The sequence below is a fragment of the Solanum pennellii genome, chromosome 6, assembly GCF_001406875.1.
Source record: "Solanum pennellii chromosome 6, SPENNV200".
NCBI classification, from domain to species: domain Eukaryota; kingdom Viridiplantae; phylum Streptophyta; class Magnoliopsida; order Solanales; family Solanaceae; genus Solanum; species Solanum pennellii.
In genome coordinates, this window is record NC_028642.1 from 28,023,444 (window position 1) to 28,032,356 (window position 8,913).

Below are 8,913 nucleotides of genomic sequence, written 5' to 3' on the forward strand. Positions count from 1 at the left end.
ATAACAGGTTGAAGTTAAGTCTAGACTATTTTCCTCGTGGGAACGATCCCAACCTCACTAGTTGGGTTATTTACTTGACACGACCGCTTTACTTCTTATTCGAGAAGTAAGTTTGAGCGTATCAATACCTCCTAGGGATCAAACCCATGGCGAAAATCTGCAACAAAACTCAAGAACATCGATAAACGCCTTAATCCTTTACTCTTTTCTCTTCTTCTCTCTTCTTTTGTCTTCTTGAACTCACAACTAAAACCCTAGGCGTATATTATGATTACAGAACTGAAGCTAATAGGATTAGAACCTTAAAACCTTACAAAAAATGAATCAAAACTTATATGGTATGGAAAAGACCAAAATACCCTTCACTATTTTCGGCTAACTTTTCTTAACAGGACAATCTAACTTCAAAAGGTCATGCATCACTCATGTAAACTTGAAGCTTAGTGAAATAAGTGGCATTGGAAGTATAACTCAAAGGGCTTTCCTATGCTATCTTGTAGCACACCGAACTCATTTTGTGCTAGGAATTATGGTCATTTCAACTTGACCAAAACTCATTCTTAGCTTAACTCTCCAAATTTTTTATTTTCGTTATTTCCAATTTAGATTTTTAGAACTAAAGGTGTTACATCTAGTGACCTGACCTTAATGCTTAAGAAATTTTTAATTTACATGGTAAAAATCTCACTCAACACAAAGAATGATTCAAGTCTTAGTACGAAAACTTTTCCGGTGTGTTATATTATCTCGCCCTTCAGATCATTCGTCCTCCAATGATGTCTTGACTGTCTATTAAATGGTTTACTCTTACTAAGGTATGCTTCTAATGGTATGCTCTTTCTACATTCAAGTTTAACCCAAATCTTTAAGTTCAGCTTCTATACCACTCTATATGATACCTTATCCAAGACTATTACTCCTTACCACCACATTTAATAAATCTCGGACTCATATCAAAAATAAGATATTGTTTAACAACATCACATTCAAGCTTAGTACTCTAAGAACTTCATCACTAAAAGGACCTCTAAAAGGATATACCCCAAACTCTTTGGAACTTATTACTATATCATTCTCAACACTTGACTTGCTTTCTCATCTTATCGTCTTCCCCTTAGGTCTAAAGCTAACACTTGAAAGCTATGGACCTATTCCACACCTCTAACTGGTGTACATTCTATTAATGATCTTTTTACTCATGTGACTCATCCACACTTTACTACCCTTATCTCAAGGTTAGGGTCTCTAGTACTCACATTCATTGAAACAACTATCTCAATTTATCATTGATTCTATGTCAAATATACCATATCGAATCTCAAGACTAACAACATCACCCTCTTATTGTCATTATTTTGATCATGACACTCATCTCAAATTCAAGCTTAATGTTTATTACTAAACCCTAATATCAATATGATTGCTCGCTTACTATACTATACTTCAATGCTACTATGGTTATTTAGAAAATCTTGTCCTCTAGGACCTCATGAAAATTAATCAATCCTTACCTCTCAGTTTCTACACTCGAATTACCATCAAATTCCACTCCATAACCTAAGTACTACTTACTCACTTACTGCATATTATCTCCCAAATAACTCTATCATCCTCTGAATACCATGAGGTTCTCCTTTCAAAATTCATAAGCCTAGATTAGATCTATCACTTTATGAATACTCTTGATCTTCTATTCACCACTTACACTTTGTCATTACTAACAAAATGACACATCATCATAACCCCTTTCTAGTTAAGGTTTACTCTGAGTCATCTTGACTTGCAACTCTTACTCTACCCTATCCTTAGCTATTCACAACTCATCACTTCTTAGTCATCCCATAAGGGTAAACTCCTCATCAAAACTTTCTAGGTGCATTACTATATCAACATAGTTTGTCAAAACACCATCTCCCTTAGATAACTAAACCTCTACATACTTTCGGAGAGCACTTTTAGTCTGCGCTGGTGAATGGAAGCCCCCCCTATCAAGCAAGAAGGAAGCGGCTCTTCCCACGGCGGAGTCAATCCCCTAACTCTGGGCTCTTTCACTACTACTTCTCATAATCTCATATCTAATGCTTTCTTTTTGGGTGAAGTGTTACCCAATCTCTAACATACTTTCTCTTAAGGATCTTAGCTGAATTAAGACTTAGCGGAGAGAGTACAACTTACTTTTCGGTCAAACACACTATTCATATGAATATGAGTGCATTCCTTTGAAACTTTACACATAACTTACTCTTGGTCTTCTCTCAAGACACTTTAAAGTCTCATGACTTCCTCAAGATTTTTCTAAGAACTACTCATTGACTAAGGATTGAATCTGATGTTAAACCACCTCTAGTATGATGGATAGTCGAATGAATCTAGAAAAGAACGAGTACGACTAAATCTTTATTACATAACTCTATTGCACGATTAAGAGTATGAAAGAAGGGAAATTTTTCTTAATTATCTGTAGTCCCTCATCTATAGAAGTGGGGCCCTCACAACCATAAATAAGATCCTATTGACACAGCTTCATAGACACCCTAGAACTCTTGAATTCTTTGATCTTATACAAAGTTTTCTACGATCCGAGTCTACAACATGGATGTGGCGGCACTCAAGAATCATTTGTAGTCCCCAAGCGAACCCTCATCCTGGATAACTACAAGCGGAAGACTAACTTAAGCATGCAAAAGCTTAAAAACAAAAAAAAAGTTCACAAAACTTAAATACAAACTTTAACTTGAAAGAAACTCTAAACAATCACAATAATATATTCAACTTTCCATAAATAGGAAACTTTAGTCTTTCAAACATTTAACAAACTAAATGAATAATACATAATTTTCAATTAAACTGACTATTTATGAAGCCTCTAAATGACAATGATGGAAGTCAGGATAAGAACCACAACCTCCTAACAATTGAAAATAAATGGAACCCTCCGGAAGCAAGGAGGATCGCCATAGCTAACTCAAACTCTCGAATGTATCAACGAAGCTCCTGTTGATGATCCTGAATACATGTGTCCACATCATCAAAAGATGTCGGCCAAATGGCTCAGTATGTGGAGTGTACGAGCATGTAAGGGGAATTATGTAGTATAAAACATAGGCTTGAACTTGATAAAAAAGAAACATACTTACCTCTTTTCAACTCAACTCAAATAAAAATAAGATACTCAACTCAAAGATTAGATATTAAACACAAAGATTAGATACTCAACTTCAAAGACATGATACTCAATTAATGAAGCATATATCAACTCAAGATACTCAAATGAAGGTATTCAACTCGAAGTACCAAACTCTTGATACTTAACTGAAGTTATTTCAATATAAAGTAGTTTAAAACAAGTGCAATATAAATAAAAACTGTTTAAAAACATGATGTCAACTCATAATCATAATATGATAAAAGACGTATCATAATCCCTCTCAAAGTCTAGTAGTGCAATGAATGAATGAAGTATCATACCCCCATTCATACTAAGCATAACTCCTTGAGGAACCATGAAATTACTAATATGGAAGTTTCTTTAACCGACAACCACCACTATGAGCCTAAGTGGTGATACACTGTCTTGTCAAGCTGTCATAATTGTCCTATACTTTGCCGTCATATAGAACGCTTAACTTAGTGGGATCCACTAACTTAATTAAAGTGATCATCTAAAAAGTATGATCCCTTAACTACCCATGATGTCTACATGGTTTATGGAGACTTGAGTTAGTATGAACTCGCATCCCCATATCGATGCTAAAAACTACTCCCAAAAATATACTGAGATCATATTTTTAAAACAACACCTCTTTTTAATTTGAGATAATTACTCAAAACTACCCTCTTAGAGAAGTAAGTGATCTTTAAAACTCTTTTATAAAACATATCAAATCATATTTTAATATGATCATTGATGACTTGGGAAGTGATACTGCATAAACATATAGTATATCTAGATACCATATTGCTTTAACATTGATGACATACTCGATCATCATAGTAATCATGTTTTAGAAAGTCTTTCTTAACTCATCTTTTTATCTTAAAAGAGATAATACTAAAACTTCTCAAAACTATTTTGGAAATGTCCGTTTTGTATCATCTTAAATGTAAATGATTTACTCTTGGGAATACTTGGTTCCCTATATCATTATTAAAAAAATGAACTTTAGTTTTATTATTCGAAAAATGGCCTAAAATACCCTTGAAGTAACATAAATGGTGCGAACAACCCTCCATCCACCTATTGGCTTCAAAATGCCGTTCTCATCCACCTATTGGCTCCAAAATACCCTTGGCATCCACCTTTGGGTTCAAAATTAACCACTTATTAACGATTTTAATTTTAAACTATTGAAATATTTTTTTAAATACATGAATTTAAATTATTTATTATAATTTAACTTATAAATATAATTTATAATCAACCCACTACCCATCATTACTAGTTAAACCTTAACCAATTAATAAACCTGCCCCCATGACTAATGCAACAACAGAAAAGCTATTGCCAAAGAGTGTTTCTAAAAATTTGAGGCGAAAATGTCTATAGTAGTAGATTATCATACATTCAAGTCCTCAATCAAAACATATTATAATTCAAGTGTGTCATTAAAAAATTACCAAAAAACTTAAAAGTCTGACCATGTTCATCTTAATTATTCATTCTCTCAAATATGTGATATTATTTAATTAATAACTTTTTTAAAAAAATAATATATTAAAGTTTAAATATTTAAAACAAATACTAAATATTAATTAAATTATATTTAAAAAGTGCATGAATTAATTCGGGTTGTACTACTTCTTTACCTTTAGTCATAATATTCGAATTCAAGCTTGAAAGAGACTCCTAGTGAAAACGTCCTCCTAAATAAGCGGCTCAACCTAAATTTAGTTGGGGTTTCAATTCAGACTCAAATATTTTTTAATGTCATTTTTCACGAATCTGTAATTTCATCGTGTTTTAGTAGTGTTTATGGCGATGGGATATTAGAATTGATTTATTAATTGGGTAGGGTTTAATTAGTAACGGGTGGGTGGTGGGTTGGTTTAACAATGATATTAATAAATTAAATTATATCAAATAGTTGAGCGCCAATAAGTATTAAATTTTAAAAAAAAATTATTTAAATTTAAAATTATTAAATAAGTGATCAATTTTGAACCCAAAAGTGGATGAAAAGGGTATTTTGGAGACAATAGGTGGATGAAAAGGCCATTTTGGAATCAATAAGTGAATGAAGGTATTTTGTTCCATTTTCAATACTTCAATGGTATTTTAGTCCCTTTTACGTTTATTCTTTACTTAACTTCAATGCTTAACTCTTAAAACAAGATTAAAAGTAGAAGACTTCTTATATATGGTTCATGTTGAATTATGGACGTCGACTCAATACAAGGTTTTCAATAACCATAGATATAACTCAATACTCAAGACTTAGAACTTGAAGATAGAACTCCTTTCAAAGGTACTCAACTGATGGAGTTCATGTGGAATTATGGACATGAACGAATCAACTAGAAGGTCTACATAACTACATGGAACTACTGAGTACAACTCTTCTCATTCTCTTACTTACTTCCTCCAATCTTAGCTCAAATAAACAGTTGATCTCAAAAGATACATAATTGAACTCAAAAGATTTTTGAACTCTACTCTTAACTCTCTCTTGAATGTAAATTATGTTTTTAAGAGTTATGGTTCATGATATGAAGGATCTCATGATGACAAATTAGACACATGAAGACTTTTTCCCTATCCTCTTACTTACTTACTCGAGCCTTGGAACAAATTGCTAGAAGTTGTAGAAGACTCATAAATTGAACTCAAAAGGGCTTTCTTATAATGTCCGAAATAATTCTCAAAACTTAACTCTCTACTCTACCTTGAATTTAAATTATGAATACAAGGTTATGATAATATTTGGAAGGATTTTATATAGCAAGAACAAGTTTCTTGAACAATCTTGGATAAAAACTTGAATAGAAACCATGAAACCTTAGCATGAAGGTAAATAATCAAGAAAACCTTTCTTGAGATTCTTGAATTGGCTTCTTGAATTCTCTATGACCAAGAATTATGCTTTTCATTAGTAAAGATGAAAATCTGATTGTTTTGACCTTTTATTAGTCAAGAAATTCTTTTAGGGTTTTCTTGGAGGTAAAAGAAAAAGACAAAAATGACTCTTTTCAATATTTTCCATCGGCTAATTTCTAACAACACTGTATAGGTTACTAAAATCGTCATAACTTTTTACTGAGCAATTGGATTGATGCGAAATTGGTGGAGATGAAAATTAGATTGAATTACCTTTAGTTATGTAGATTATGGATCACGTAACTCTTAATATTCTAAGAGATATGGTCGTTTATAGTTGACTCAAGTAGAATCTTACATCAAAACTTAATGAAACATCAGGAACACTGTTATGCAGAATTTGAGATAATACCAGAAAATATAAACGCGAAAAACAAGACAACAGATTTACGTGGTTCACCAATAAATTGGCTACGTCCACGGGGAAGAGGGAGAGCAGTTTTATTATGGAGAGGCAAGAACAGAATTACCGAATAGGATTTGCCATAGCGTCTATATATAGTGCTAAGCTACGCCCTAACAGGCTTGGGCCCAACATACAGAATTAACAGATAATTAAGGGCCCAATACAATAACATTGTATACCGTCGGCCCGGGGGCGTCTCCGCCCCCCCGGACCCCCAGGCCAGGGGGCGCGTCGCCCCCCTGGACCCCCCGACTCGCTGACCGGGCAGCGAGACCCCCGTCCTTTCTGTTTGTAACGGGTCCGATTCAAGGCATTCAACAAACACTTATCAAGAATTCATCAAGAATTTAAATCCATAAATTTTAAAAATTAAATTACGCTGAATAAATCATGATTGGAATGTGGGTGGGAAAATCCAACACTATGGAAGATTACATACCTCTTAGGGATCAAATCAATGGCAAAAATCCACAACTAAACTCAAGAACGTCAACAAACGCCTTCATCCTTTCCTGTTTTCTCCTCTTCTCTCTTCTTTTCTCTTGTTGAACTCTCAATTAAAATCCTAGACATATATTAGGATCATAAAACTAAACCTTATATAATTATACCCTTAAAACCTTACAAAAAATGAATTAAATCTGATTGGGTTAGGAAAAGATCAAAATACCCCTTACTACTTTTGGCTAACTTTCCTTAACTGGACATCCTAACTTCAAAACGTCATATCTCACTAACCAGAACTTGAAACTTAGCGAAATTGGTGGAGTTGGAAATATAATTCAAATATATTTCCTATGGTATCTTGTAGAACTCGTAACTCATTTTTTGCTAGGAGTTATGGTCATTTCAAGTTGACCCAAAACTCATTCTTAGCTTAACTCTCCAAATTTCAGATTTTTGTTATTTCCAATTTAGTTATTTTAGAACTCAAGGTGTTACATATAGTCACCTGACCTTAATATGTAAGAATTTTTTTAATTATTTGGTAGAAGTCACACTCGCTACGAAGAACGGTTTGAGTCTTAGTTTGAAAATTTTTTCAAGGTGTTACACTATACCATCATTTAGGCTCATAGTGGTGGTTGTTAGTTAGATAATCTCACACATAAACAATATTACTTTATTTTATGATTAAATTTGATTTATTTTATTGCATTTCATTTAATGAAGTAAGTTAGTTTTATTGTTTATAAAGCTTTTCATACATATCACATGTATTTTTTTATTATTCTGAGTTGAGTTATTCATGAGTTGAGAAGAGACAAGACAAATTCTTTCATAATCTTTACAAGCCTATGTTATTTTTAGCATTCCAACTCGCATACTCGTACATCAATGTACTTATGCCAATTGGCTTGTATAGTGTTATGATTCAGATGTAGATAAAAAAAATCAACATCCAGCGCCTTGTTGATCAGGTTCAACACTCAGACTCAGTTAGTGAGCCTCCTTGCATTTTTGAGGACCCTTTTTGTCATTGCTTTCTAGTTTTCAGTTGTTAGGATGATCGGGAGTCTTGTCCCGACATCCCTCTTTATATTTTAGAGGCTTCATAGACATATAATATTAGTTCTTTAGTCGTATTCATTTAAGGTGTATACGTTTATGACTTGAGTTGTCATTTTGGCTAAGTTATTGTCTATTTAGTTATTACATAAGTTATTGTCTCTTACATTTAAGTCTTCCACTGAGTAAGTTACCTAGGTCTAGAATTCGCCAGCAATGGTTCTCGAGTGCCGACAAGTCCAGGGTATAGGCTGGAGGTATGAAAATTAATGTCTTTGAATAGTACATTATGTATCCGGAAAGTGTAAAAATTATGGGATTATTAGTATAAAAAGAGTTGGTATAAGATGTAATTTACTCTTTCTACGGTGGAATTTATGTAAGTTTGACTTAATATATTGGGTTGAGTCCAATTTGGATAAATATTTTCCCTAATGAGAACAATCATTTTCTGGTAATATATTGTTGAAGAAGTTTCATATATGTATGTAGGCTGCTGTTTGTATATTTTGCTTACACATTTGTATATTACACTTGCAAATACACAAACATTATAAGTTTATACAAATTGAGACTGCAATTTGTATATTTTGCTTGCAATATTACAAACATGATTCATTTATAGAAATGGAGATTGCATTTTATATATGTTGTTTGTCCGTTTGTATATTACATGGTAAGTTTATACGAGTTCTCTATTCATCCATCTAGGAATTTTTAAAACTTTATTTTTTATTTCGCTTGTCAATATATAAACAAGGTAATTTACTATGGATATTTCATAAATCATATATAACTAGTTAGGTAAACATATATAAATTCTAAATTTATACAATAAGAAACAAATTATACATAATCTGAATTTATTCAATCATGAATCAAATTATAAAAATTTTGGATTCAT